General features: G+C 46.8%; 2 pseudogenes; both read right to left on the minus strand.

The window, feature by feature from the left end:
* Nucleotides 1-4,996: 4,996 nt before the first annotated feature.
* LOC130838090 (melanoma-associated antigen 9-like) lies at nucleotides 4,997-5,812 on the minus strand (annotated as a pseudogene).
* Nucleotides 5,813-6,426: 614 nt separating this feature from the next.
* On the minus strand, nucleotides 6,427-11,662 carry LOC130838091 (tropomyosin alpha-3 chain-like; annotated as a pseudogene).
* Nucleotides 11,663-14,233: the final 2,571 nt, after the last annotated feature.

The following is a 14,233-nucleotide window of genomic DNA, read 5'->3' on the forward strand; positions in this document are numbered from 1 at the left end:
CCCAGTCCAGTGATATTATCTAAAGGCTATCAGAAACATATTTGTTCAAAAGTTCCTGTCAGTCTTCGTGAAAGTCTTCACTTTGTAAAAGCATCAGGACAAAACAAAATAGCATGGTTAAAGATGTGAGTACAATGCAGTTAGCAAGAAACTTGGATATAACATTTTAGAATAAGTAGTAGTATGATTGAGAATATATCAGGATATATCATATGTTAGGGATTCCATAGAAATTTTGGGATCTCTCTATAAATGACATTTATCCATACACTAGCCCAAGCTTCATCTCCAATCACTTGACAATGTTTCTGAAGTAATTCAACATACCAAAGAAACTAGTTTGACATTTCTCTCTGAGATGATTCAGAGATGCTCTTTCGAAGTATCCCAGAGTCAGCTGGAGGCTAAAAAGCTTCAGTGAGATTTTGATATTTGGGAAGTTTGTTAAAAATGTCAAAAAGGTTTTAAAACACAACAGGATCATAGGTCACTGTGAAACAATACTTATTCATTTAACCAAAGTCACAACATGACTGAAAGAAAACAAACACGGATCACCTAAGGGCACAGAAACTCATAGAATCTGTTATCAAAAAAGGGGCACTTCTAACAGATCAATTTCCAATCTTGTATTAGCTTGCTTAACAAAATCCATTTACTTAGTTACCTTCCATCTGAATTTAGTTAATCCTAACCATGTACAAAACTTTCTCAGTAAAGTGTAATTCCATTTCTCATACCTTCTTCACTGAAAACACATATTCTGCCATAGTGAAACATTTTATTCTTTTCAGTAGCTTTAATTATGTATTTAAGTTAGAATCCCTTCTTAAAAACCTTAATTTCTAGTGAAAGCCAAGAGACAAGTAATAGTTACCAAAATCTGAGGAAACTATTTTGGTGAATTTTTTAGAACATAATAATTCTTATCATTTACCTAAAAGCTCTTATCTCATTTACATTTTTAGTTTAAAGTTTCATCATATCAAGTTATTTTTCTTGTCGACAACTTTGCAAAAGATAGAACAAGATTTCCTTTAACTTCTGTTAAACCTAGGTGCAGTGAAAATAGTATACTTAATGTTGATGGCTCTAATATATATCTATATTACTTAGATCAACAAACTTAAACATTAATACCAGGTATTAATTTAATAGTAAATATTTCCCAGTTCACATTAATCTGAAACTCATTTAGCTTAATGTCCCTGTATTTAGAATTGTTTGGTTGGTAAGCACTTCCTTTTCTTTAAGCCAATTGAATAGAGTTCATTTATAGATTACTCTCAGCAATGTTATCCAAAGATAAGACACATACAAACACACAGATAAACAGAGAGGCATCATAGTTCTCATTTCAGAATTTCAGCCCTGAGTCAGGTACAGCAATGTCAAAACCCATCCGTTTACAAAAGGTTGGATTAAGATTGGATTTCTGGCAGATGGAACAAATCAAGCTCACTTGTCTAGCTGGCTAAACCCTATTTAACTAATATTTATGGAAAACAAGTCCAATTCTAAATAACTGTACCCTCTTTTTTCAAAGTTTGTATTTTAAAAAGGTGGCAGAGGTAAGGGTTTTTGAGAAGCCCAGGTAGGACATTTGCATCTCAAAGATACAGGCAAGTTTTTCCTAGGATGACTTTGTTTCCCCTTTGTTGGTTTCTGAGCAGACAAAGCCATTGCAATCGTGGGCCTTTTGCATATTTCTCTGAGTGTGTTCAGCCTTTTTGGCCATATCCCTATTATTGAAAACCAAACAAGCCAATTGGACATTGGAGTCTGAGGACCAGCAGTTGCTTTCTGAATTTTGCACCTGATGTCTGGGGCAGACTGGGCCATGAAATGCCTAGCTGAAAGGGCCTGTACCTTGGAGGAGGAGGGACCCACATTCGTCCGTGATCCATGGCCCTGTAGGGTGAGGTCCCCTAGTTGGCCTTCTAGAGGTTGTAAGAATGAATGGTTTTCTAATTCTCCAGAAACTCCCATGACCAGGATAGACTGAGATGTTTTCTGTGCCACCTTGGTGTTTACCACAGACTCTGTGGCACCTGTATCTATTAGAAAGTCAGTCAACTTGTTCCCCACTGTCAGTGTCACCCAGGGCTCCTGTGGGGAAATCAGAATCGGACACCTCAAGTCCAAGGGAGTCTCCTGGCCTTTTCCAGGATATTGGGGCAAGGGAAATGGCTCTGCTGCAGAAGTGGCTCCTGGTCCAAATTGGGTGCCCTGTCAGGTCTTAGTTGGTGAAACTAAACCAGGTCCCTGTGCTCCAGGGGTTAACATAGAAACTTCTATTTGTTCCCCACGAGTAGGGGAAACAAGAGGTGGGGAACATGATGGTGGCATGGAGGGGGCAGTTGGAAGTGCCATTGCAGCCTACTTGGCCACTGGGGGAGCTGGGTAGGCTGAAGGGGAGAGGGGTTAAGTTTTGAAATAACATGTCCCCACTGTCATTTTTCCCCCTTCCCTTGTAGAACAGGCTTCTCCTTGGGATTCCTTTCAGACCACTGCACTATAAGGTGGCAGCCCTCTGATTCCTTTTCCTCCTGATGCAATAGCATAAATGCTCCTACCTATGGAATCTCATCTTTTTTCCCTGCGCTTTTGCAAAACACTTCTAACTGCAAGATGGTATAACAATTGAGTGAGCCATTCAGGGGCCATTGTTCTTCTGATCCTAACATATATTGGGTCCACACCTGATTACAATAGTATATCATGCCTTTTTTAGTCATAGGCTCATGGCTATGTTTTGCCCATTTGTCTAATATATGTCCCAAATGGCTCTCTTTCAGGATTGATGGAGTATTTCCCATTTTTATAAGTTTGATAACACCAGAACACAAAAGATGCAGACTAATTCCAATACAAAAGGCACAAACTCTAGCATTGATGCCCACAAAAACAAGACAAAACTAAGACGAAAACCAGCAAACTAGTTCCCAACTCGGGTAGAGTTACCCTACAACGCCCAACAAACTGGTTCACCAAATCAGGTAGAGTTCAACAACGATTCACCCCTCCAGTAGGGTACCCAACCAGATTGGCTTATCCCATAAAGGAAAAGCCCAGATTGAGGGGGAATACATTCCTGGCGTGCACACTGGAGTGACTTACCCAGAACTGAATTGAGTCCATCGACTTGTAGCCTCAAATGGAACCAAAGTTCTCCAAATGGAACAGAAGTCCCCAGATGGAACCAAAGTTCCCCAGATGGAACCGAAGTTCCCCAAATGGAACCAGAATTCCCCCAATGGAACTGAAGTTCCAGAATTGAATCGAGTGTGTTGAGTCATAACACAAAAGGATACACAAAACCAAACCAAGACAAGACCAAGACAAACTGATTACCGAGTTGGGTAGACTTACCCTACAAAATAGAGTCCAAGAACTCGCAGATGTCAGTTCCTTGCTTCAACTGCCAAGCACTGGGATAGCCATTCCTGCTTCAGGGAACTCTGAAGGGAAGATCTTCAGGAAAAATTGTCCTGGCAGCTGCTAGGGCCTTGCCCCAATATTCCCTGACCAGGGCCAGCTAGCCATGAGCAGCAAGGCTCCTAGCTGGCTTGCCAAATTTGTTACCAAGTCCAAACTCACTCTGCTCACCGCATGACAGGCCAATGAATCAGAGACGAGGTGTTGAGGCAAGGAATAAGACTTTATTTGGAAAGCCAGGAGACCGAGAAGATGGCACACTACTGATTCCTAAAAACCATCTTATTGGAGTCTGGATGCCAGTTACTTTTATAGAATCAGAGACGGAGAGGCAGGGAAGTAAAGTAAAAAGGGTTATCAGTCTTGCAAAACATCTCCTGGAATGGCTGTTTTGCCAAAAGCCTTACTTTTGGTTTGAAGGTTCGTAGGATTCACCGGCAAAATAACTACCCTGCACTCAGTTAAACAAGAGTTTAGAGAGAATTTATTAAACTAACAAAGATCACAGTATGCTAATTAAGAGAATAACTAGGTAAGAAAGAATAGTAAAGATAGAGCTTCATACATCACTGAATCAGAGAAGCACCTACATCCAGAGCCAAGTAGCAACAATCTGGAGTCCCAATGTTACAGCATATGAACAAGCAACACAGCAAGAAATAAAATTAGATACATCACCAAACTGCGGAAGCACCTACATCCAGATCCAAGCAGCGCTGGGAAGTCCCTGAAACAGCAATCTGGAGTCCCAGTTGGGAAGGGTCCTGGGCAGTGCATCCACTCCATGGGTGAGACTTCAGATTTATATGTATTTATTTATTTTAATTTTTTTTCTGTGTGGACCATTTTTAAAATCTTTATCGAATTTTGTTACATTGCTTCTGCTTTATGCCTTGGCTGCTTGGCCATGAGGCATGTGGGATCCCAGCTCCCCAACCAGGGATTGAACCCTCATCCCCTGCATTGGAAAGTGAAGTCTCAACCACTAGACCACCAGGGAATTCCCAATACCTCTATATTTAAAGTGTATTTCTTATAGGTAGCACGTAGTTGGGTCTTGCTTTTTTTTTTTTTTAAGAATTAACTTTTATTTCTCTTTTTCTTGACCCCATCAATTTTATTCTAAAGTTCTTTCTCATTTCCGAGAAATTCCTATTCCACTGCCATGTGATCTTCCTCAGGATCTCAAAAGCGTATGGGACCCTTCCAATTTGTTTTACAAAACAGCAGAACTCTTGTTCTTGAACTGAATTGGTACAAATACATGTGTGATCAATATCATTCACAAACATAGACTCTGAAGCACACTAAGCCGTCTTCTAAAATGAAAAATATTAGAAAAATTCCTAAGGGAAATAGAAATGAAACTCCATGTGATCATACACAACAGGAACCCAAAGATGCTACACAGCATGTTCCCCCAACTCAACTGAGCTCTCACTACTTAGAAGGCTGACGGCTCCCTCTTCAAACTCAGGTGAAGGAACAGCCTCCCTTCCTGTCCCACAGGAGAAGCTGCTGGACGTGGGGCTGGAAGGAGCCTGGCTGCTGCTCTGGCTCAGGCCCCCTCTTCCTCATCGTTCACAGCCTCTGCAGACAGGGATGGGAAGGACCTGGGATCCCATCGATTGACCATGAGCAGGTACTCTAGGACTTGCCACCTGCTGGTCTCCGTGTGGGCCCGAGGCCCCCACAGGAACTCGTAGCAGGCAGGGTTGCTGTGGGGCAGCTGCTGGTACTCCAGGTAGCTCGCCTGCACCCACACTGTGGTGAGCATCTCCCTGGGCTCCCCATGGATGCAATGCTCCTTCGCAGCACATACTGCCATGTTGCTAAGTGATCCCCAGACCTCCTCCTCAGGGGCTCATTCGCCCTCCAGGAGGATCACGCACAGGAGCATCACCAGGAGGCCAGCCTTGGGGAGGATCTGCCCATCAATCAGCATAGCATCACGGATGAGGCCCAGGGTTGCGACCAGCATGTAGGTGTGCTCTCTGGGGTCCACCTCTTTCACGTTCCTGCCAAAGACCAGCTGCATGCACTCGGAAGCTTGGCCAAAGACCATGAGGAAGTGGTCCCACTGGTCTTTGAGGACCATGTTCAGGATTTCCGCCTTGGAGGTCAGCTCCTTGGCACGATACTTGAGGAGCGGGAACCCCACCAGGTCAGCCATCATCGCATTAAGTGCCTCCTGCAGCAAGGACTCGGCGTGGACAGCAGAGGAGGGGGCTGCTGGGGGGGAGGAGGTTGAGGGGGTTGCGGCCCCCTCCCCCTCAGACCCAAGCAGCTGCTCCTCCCCCAGGCTCTGGGCCTGGACCTGGTCCTGAAGGTCAGCCTCAGTCTCACGGAGCTCACCCACCTGGAACAGGGGCATGATGACAGGGATGGGGACCACGGGCTTCTGGGTCTCCTCTTGAGGGGTGCTCTCGAGTGGGTGGGGGTGGGGGAGGTGGGGGGGTGGGGTGCACGAGGGCTAACTCCTCTTGGAGTCACCTTTCTGGCTTGGCGGGTACTTTTTACAGAGCAATGGGGTTTCCCAAAATGGAATCTTTCTCTGGGCTGTTTAGCTTTCAATAAGGTGGGCCTATATCTTTTTCCCTCCTCTATGGAGAGGACAATATGCATTAAGCTGAAACGTTACCTTCCAAAAGTGAGAAAGGGCTTACACTGCTGCTTCAGAACTATGGAATTACCTGGAATATTTTACAAATGGTTGCTACATCAACAACCACAACAAAAGGTGTACACCACAACATGCTTTTTAAAGACACTTTGCATTGTGCTTGCATTCCCTGAAACATTGTTCCCGAAGGTGCTCAGCCTCTAGCCCAACTGGAATCTCTGGGGAGAGGCAGAGACAGTTTGGCGAAAAGGACAGATGAGTGGGGGGTGGGAGAGGTAGCGAAAGGAGAAAGCAGCCTTCCAGGTAAAGATCAGCCCTCAGTTTAAAGGTCAGCTTCGGGCAGGCTGGCCTCAGCGGAGTCGGGGTCAGAGGGAGGAGCAGCGGCAGGGTGGGACTGGGGTGCTCTGCATCGCATTCAGGTCAAGCATGGTCTGGTCCAGCGTCCTTTGTGTACAGAGGTGCTCCTCTTTGGTGCGTTTCAGCTTATCTTCCAAATCGTCAATTGTCTGTTCCAGCTCGGCTACCAATCTCTCAGCACGGGTCTCTGCTTCCTTGAGTTTACCAGTAAGAATCTTTATCTCTTCCTCACATTTGTCTTCTTTTTGAGAGTGCTTTTCTTCAGCAGCACTCAGGCACTTCCGGTTCTGGTGCATCAGTCTGATCTGCTCACCCATCTCTCAGCAATGGGACTCTGCCAGCTCAGTCGATCCTCTGTGCGTTCCACGTCTCCCTCAACCTCCAACTTTCGAGCCACCTCTGCATATTTGCTCTCTGCCTCTTCTGCAGTGTGGTTAGCTTCCTCCGGGTAGATTCCTGGAGTTCCTTTTTTTTTCTTCATCTTTTAAGGCTCGGTTTTCAATACCCTTCATACCTCTCTCACTCTCATCAGCAGCTTTCTCGGCTTCCCCCAGCTTTTGCAGGGCAGTGGCCAGGTGCTCTTGAGCGCAGTCCGGCTCCTTTTCAACCAGCTGGATCCTGGGGTTCAAGGAGGCCACCTCAGCCTCCGCCTGCTCCCTGCCCACCTTTCTCCCCGCCCTTCCCACTGGAGGCACCCAGCCGTCTCCCCTGCATCATCCACCTGCTGCTGCAGAACCTGGATCTTGCGCTTCACTGCCTGGATGGGGGTGATCTGGCCATGGTCCCTGCCCAGCTCCTGCTTGCCTGCGGGTTCCTGCCTCCTCCACTCGGCACTGCAGCCACTTCTCACCGTAATTATATTTTTAAAGTCCTGTTAGAGACACATCCTGAAGTATTTATAAGAAAAATGACAGTACGCCTGAGTTTTCATTTAAAATCCTCCAAAAGAATAAGTAGGAGGAGAAGTGAAACAAGAATGTTAGAATATTCATAATTAAAGTGGGCTAGTAGGTACATAGGGGTACTTTATATTATTCTTCCTTGAGAAAATTAGTAAAGAGAAACTTCACAAAAATGAAGTGGGGGGGGCAGAAGAGGGAGCTCTCATGCATGTAACCACTGGCGGTTGTTATAGACCCCAACAGGAAGAGATGTACCTTGCATCCCTGGCAAACAGTGAGCTTATTTTATGACCGCCAGCAGGAGGAAGAAAGATCTTCTCTTTGCCTGGAAACAGCTCAGCCAATGAACATCCACTATACTTTAAATTCTGTTTTCTCCAATGAACTTTTTGTTTACAACAAACAGTCTCTCAAAGCTTTCCCTTCTCCTCTATAAAAGAGTTTCCTCTCCTTCTCTTTATTGGACTTGCATGTGGTTCACCATAGTTGCATTTCCTGGCTGTGTTGCAGGAATCAATCCCATGAGAAACCAAGCACCACACTTGGAGGTTTGGAGAACTCAGGTTTATTGAGCCAGCAGACTCAGACTAGCTAACGCTCCAAAATTCTGGGCACCATTCTAGGTGAATTCTCTCCTTATATAGGTTAAAACACATAGCTACATTTGGCATTAATTGATTGGCTACAATTGACATTAATTGATTGGCTACAGTTGGCATTAATTGATTGGCTACTCAGTTTTCATAGGTTACAGGTGATTACAGAGCATGGGAGTTGCTAGGGGTTACCTGCAAAGGGTTTTCAAACAAAGGTGAGCAGGCATAAAGCTATGAACTCCAAATTTCTCCTCATCATTCCCCCCTCTTGATGCCCCTAAAAGTCTTTATAAGGTGTCAACTTCTTGATCATCTAGACCCATGGGTTGATAACCTCTCAGGACCAGAAGGTGTAACTAGTCTCTACAAGGCAGGATGTTATCGTAATCCTGATTTTCAGATATACCTTGTCGAATTCCTCAAGCTTCTGCCGTGTGTAGACCAGTCTGCCCTGGAGTGACAGGAGCAGGGCTGAAGCCCTTAGTCTGGACTTGGTTGTCTCCATAGGAAGACCCAAAGTGGCTGGTTCGGATGAACTTTTGCAATCCCAGTCTCTTGCTCTGCTAGAGGTGCTTCTTTCTTCGCCCGGGTGTGGTGGATCCTGTAACTTTAGCAGTAGTAGGTGTCACCAGGACGACCGTGTGAGGGCCCATCCAAACTGAAGTGGTTCCTTTCTCCAGTCTTTTATCCATACCTCATCTCCTGGCTGATAGGGATGAACCTAATTGCCCAAAGGAATGGGAGTCCTTTCTAGGGCTTCTTGGGTAATATGGCGAAAGAACTTTCCCAGGGCCTGGAGGTGTCGAGACATCTCTAGGTCAGCTCTTTGTTGGGGGGCTCCCTTGAGTCTCCCTACCACTGGGGGGGGGGTCTCCCGTATAAGATTTCAAAGGGAGAATAGGCTGAGGACCTCGTGGTGCACTGGGCGCAGAGCAAGGCTAGGGGCAGCATGTCAATCCAGGGTAATTGGGCCTCCTGACAGTTTAGCTAACATAGTCTTAAGGGTCTGATTCATGCGCTCCGCTTTCCCTGAGCTTTGTGGCCTGTAAGTGGCGTGAAACTTCCATTTGATTCCCAGTGGCTTGGACAAGGTCTGGACTATCTCAGACACAAAGGCTGGCCTGTTGTCAGACCCTATGGAGAGAGGTAGCCCATATCTGGGGATTATGTCTCTTATTAGGGCCTTGGCTACCTCTCGTGCCTATTCAGTGTGCGTGGGGTAGGCCTCAGCCCATCCCGAGCAGGTGCAGACTATCACTAGCGAATACCTATAGCCCCGGCAAGGCTTAATTTCAGTAAAGTCCACCTCTAAATCTTCAAAGCATAAAGTTCCAACTGTCTGTACCCCTGGGCTGGGTCTTGGTCTTTGGCTGGCATTGTTTTGTGCACAAGTCATGCAGCTAGCACTGATCTGGGCACACAGGGTTGGGAGCTTATGAACGAAATAGTAGCGGCTCAGTAGACTTTCTAACGCAGTTTTCCCTAAGTGAGTTGTCTCGTGGTGTTACTTTACTAGCTGAACAGCTATAGTACTAGGAACAAAGAGTCTTTGGTCTGGAAGCTTCCACCAGCCTTCCTGCCCCTTAGTTCCTCCCTCATTTAAAGCCCATTGGTCTTCTTCTATGGTATACCTCGGAGATGAAGGCAATTCTGGTGCCAAGAGGATTTTGGAAGTTTGTTCAAGGCTCACTGTAGGATTCGGTTGGGTTGCTGCCTCCTTGGCCGCCTGGTCAGCCAACCAATTCCCTCTGCTGTTAGTAGTCCCCTTTCTTTGTAGATGGCTCCATGCACATGTAAAGTAGCAAAGGCATGTCTTGAGTCTGTGTAGATGCTGGCTTGCTTCCCTTCGGCGTGCCTTAGCACCTGGATGAGTGCCCGTAGTTCAGCCTGTTGTGCTGATCACCCTGGGGGCAAGGGCTCTGCCTTTATTATTTCACCTGTTGTTATGGCACAGCCTGCTTTGTGCTGTCCTTCCTGGATGAAACTGCTTAAATACAAGAATCCGTGAGTTACCAAGTGGCCCCCAGGTTGACACAAGTGGGCTTTACAGAATGAGCGAGCAGTCTTATCTCCTGTGACCCCAATGATAGTTGCTGTCTGACCTGTACAAGGAGCCACAGGTGTGGTCACCACAGAGTGTTCAGCTCTGGTGTCTACCATGAAAGCCATTGATTGGCCACCAATTTTCATCACAACAGTTGGCTCCCAGGGGCCCAGGGTCAGGGAGCCTGGTCTCCCCTATTCTGACTCTGTTCCAGCCAGGCCAATAAGATCTTGGACGACTAGCTCAAGCTGGTACTTTCCTCTGATTGTAGGGTTGAACTTCTTTGACCCTTCAGTTGCCCCTCTGTGGTGGGGGCATTCATTTTTCCAGTGCCCGGTTTCTTTGCAATAGGCGCACTGGTCATGACACAGCGGTGGTCTCCTCTTGGCTTCCCCTTTCCGCAGAGGAGCAGCCTGCTTCACTGGATGTGAGTTCCCCAGTGTGACGGACAACAGGGACACCTTTTGCTTCATGCGCTTATCAGCCACCTTTTGGGCTTCTCAGTCGCAATTCACAAACACCTTGTTTGCAACTTCCAGTAGTTGGGTGGCATTCATCGCAGCGAAGCCCTCAAGTTTCTGAAGCTTATGGTGGATGTCAGCATCAGACTGGGCCACAAATGCCACATTAATCATGCATTGATTGTCTCACGCCTCAGGATCAAAAGGGGTATACACCCAGAACACTTCACATAATCTCTCGTAGAACTCCAGAGGTGATTCATCTGGCCTTTGGTGCACTTCATCTTCTTGGACATGTTGGTTGGTTTCCTAGCCCCTGCTCTCAGCCCCTGCAGCAGGGCTTGTCGGTACTTGTCAAGAGAGCCCTTCCCATCCGTGGTGTTGAAGTCCCAGTTGAGTCGGACATCTGGTGCGGCCCCCAGGGCCCAGGCTGCTGGATCTATTGTACCAGCTGGTGGCTGCTCTTGGAGCCATCTCCGAGCCTCTGATAGAATCCGGCAGTGTTCCTCGGTGTTGAAGAGAGTCAGGAGGAGATGTTGACAGTCATCCCAGGTAGGTTGGTGGGTGTGAAAAATGGACTCAAGGAGGTCAATCATTGCTTGTGGCTTCTCTGAATAGGACAGGGTATGGTGTTTCCAGTTGAGGAGGTTGGTAGTACTGAAGGGCTGAAAATAAAGGACTGGGTGTCCTGGCTGGATGGAGCCATCCTCATTGACCTGAGGAGGGCCTCAGGACTCTTGCAAGGGCATCTGCAGGGCTATGGGTTGCTATGCTGGTTGGCTGGCCAAGCAAAGCCACCATGGGCTTGGAGGGGGCTCTGGATTTGGAGGTGGTGGAGACACAGAGGGTGGAGGGCTGTCTGATAGAGGATAAGGAGGCTGAATGGGAGCTGGTGGAGCTGTTGGTATATAGGGCCGAGGCAGAGGGAGCTCTTCTTCAGGGTCCTCTTGGTGGATAACCTTGGCCAGTTTTTCTTTACTTTTTCTTGGAGCTGGTTGGGCTACAAACATCCTACACCATCCCTGCTTATTCACCCTGAACCGAACCCAGGGAGGCAGCTGAACAGCAATTTGTAACCAGGAATCTATGTATGGAAACTGGTCTCGGTTATCAGGGGTCCCTCTCACCACTCTGTACACTGCTCTAACAGTAGGGAGATCCAGGTTTCCCTCCATAGGCCATCCTACCCTGAAGGTGGACCACTCCAGCTTGCACAGCATGTGAAGCTTTCCCATGGCCATCTTAACCCCATAATCTATGGAAAAACCTTTCTCAAAGTTTTTCATCATACAATCCAAAACAGTTGGCTTAGAGGAATTTCCTCCCATCTTAACAAGTGCAGTCTGCTTCCTGAAACAGGATGGAGGAGGGAAAACCGAATATACTGGCTCAGAAGGTTAGCTGAGGAAAGGGGAGGATAATCCAAAGTTGTAGGGGCTCTAAAGCAAAGGGCAATTATTCTTTTCCTCTCTGTGTATCCCACCCTGTGTTGATGATGCAGAGACAAACAAGGGTGGGTGCCCCCTCTGAAGAGGAGACCACTCAGGTGCCCACCTGGCCGCATCCCCGTGGGGAACTTAGGTACCTCTTAGCTTTGGTGGGTGGTATAGAATTCTGACTTGAATCTGACTCGCAGGGAGGGACTGGGTCCCCCAGAGGCAGATACTGCCCTGAGCTGTATGAGGCCACCACGGAACCGTAGGTTTGGGCCCACTCAGGCTCCGTGGCCATGAAGGCCATGGAGCCACACAATCATCCTGGAACGAGGATGAACCAGGGCACTCACTCACAAACATATTCAGGCCAGAGCTTATCACAGTGCTTTTCCCCTCCGGGTAAGTCCCTAACTGGTGGGTGGCTCCCGCCTCTGGGAAGGTCCCTAACTGGTGGTCTCCTTACCGAAGACCTTAGGAGGTTATCAGGCTCCTCTTCTGTCCAGAGACAGGACCTGACTGGGTTCAGTGCCCTGGGGCCTTACCTGGTCCTGCCTGGTGAGTTGGTCCGTCCCTCCAATGAGTCTGGTTGGGGCCCAGCCATCCGGAGAGTCAGAGCACCAGGTCTGAAACAGAACCTGGAAAACCATCAGGTGGTGAGCCTCCTCTTTGGTCTTGGAGCTCCTTCTCCCTGACCCGGCCAAGCCACCAGTCCACAGCTCAAGGGGCCGGCATGGTTGGAACCTCTTTGGGGCCTCCAAAAATGTTGCAGAAATTGATCCCATGAGAAACCAAGCACCACACTTGGAGGGTTGGAGAACTCAGGTTTATTGAGCCAGCAGACCCAGATGAACTAATGCTCCAAAATTCTGGGCCCCGTTCTAGGTAAATTCTCTCCTCATGTAGGTTAAAACACATAGCTACAATTGGTAGTAATTGGTTGGCTACAGTTGGCATTTATTGATTGGATTCATTGATTGGCTACTTAGTGTTCATAGGTTACAGGTGATTACATATGGGAGTTGCTAGAGGTTACATGCAAAGGGTTTTCAAACAAAGGCAAGCAGGCATAAAGCTATGAAGTCCAAATTTCTCCTCATCAGCTGCACTTCTTTGGTGCTCCTGAATAAATCTGTTTTGCAGGTAAAATAAGTAACTGTTTTATTGTTTTTAGGTTAACAATCTTCTTCTTTGGTGCATATACGAAATTTTTCATTAAAAAGTGGGGGAAAAGATTTCCCTGGTGGTCCAGTGGTTAGGAATCCGTCCAGCAATGCAGGGGACACGAGTTTGATCCCTTGTCAAGGGAACCAAAATATCACATGGCACAACTACTGAGCTCACATGCCTCAACTGGAGAGCGCATGTGCCGCAAACAACAGAGCCCATGTGCTCTGGAGCCCGTGCACCGCAACTAGAGAAGAGAAAACCTGCAAGTCACAACTAGAGATGACAAAAACACCTGTATGCCACAACTAGACAGAAGCCTCTGCACACTGCAACTAAGACCCGATGAGCCAAAAAAAAAAAAGAAAGAAAAAGTTGGGGAAAGCAGATTTGATGATTGTTCTCCTATTCTACAGATGAAAATATTTGCCTAACAATCCCCCCCAAAAAATTTCAAATGTGATGAGTTTTACAAAGGGCGCGTACAAGGCTTTGAGGGCTAATGCTAGGATGACTTGACCTGGCCAGGGAGGTCAGGAAAGATTTTGCTGATGAAGAATATCTAGAATCTGAGAACGGAGTAGGAGTTAACTAGGATAAAAGAGGAGGGAAGAATTTCCAGGTGGAAAAACAGTTTGTGCAAAGATGTAATTGGCATGACAGACCTAAAGAACAGAGCATGGTAGGAGTAAAAAGGGTAAGAGAAAAACATGAGGACATTCAAGTATGCCAGGGTTTCATGACAAGCTGAGTGCTATTGTGAGGGGTTTGGACTTCACCTGAAAGCAGGAGAAACCATGCATGTGTGATAAGGGAGTGTGGCATGATAGGATGTGAATTTGAAAATATACCTCTTACTTCATCCCGGAGAGTGGAGTGCAAAGGGCAGGGAATTGAACCAATTTCTAGTTGTCCAACTGAGAGATAATGATAACTGGGACTAGGGTTTGATAGAGATGGGAAAGAGGACATATAGGAGAGATGTTTGGGAGGAAAACTTGACTTGGACTGATGGGAGGGGATTGATCTTCTGGCTTGTTGAACATGGATGGATGTTGCTACTAAGATGGGTGCGGGAAGTTAGCCTGGGAGAATAAAATCAGAGATTTGACTTAGGAAATATAGAGATCCTTTGAGACATTCAAGATGAACTCAGAAGTAAAGCTATACAAGTCTCAAGCTCAGAGGAGAGGTTAATAACAATAATACCAT

This window comes from Hippopotamus amphibius, chromosome 16, assembly GCF_030028045.1.
Source record: "Hippopotamus amphibius kiboko isolate mHipAmp2 chromosome 16, mHipAmp2.hap2, whole genome shotgun sequence".
Lineage (NCBI taxonomy): Eukaryota > Metazoa > Chordata > Mammalia > Artiodactyla > Hippopotamidae > Hippopotamus > Hippopotamus amphibius.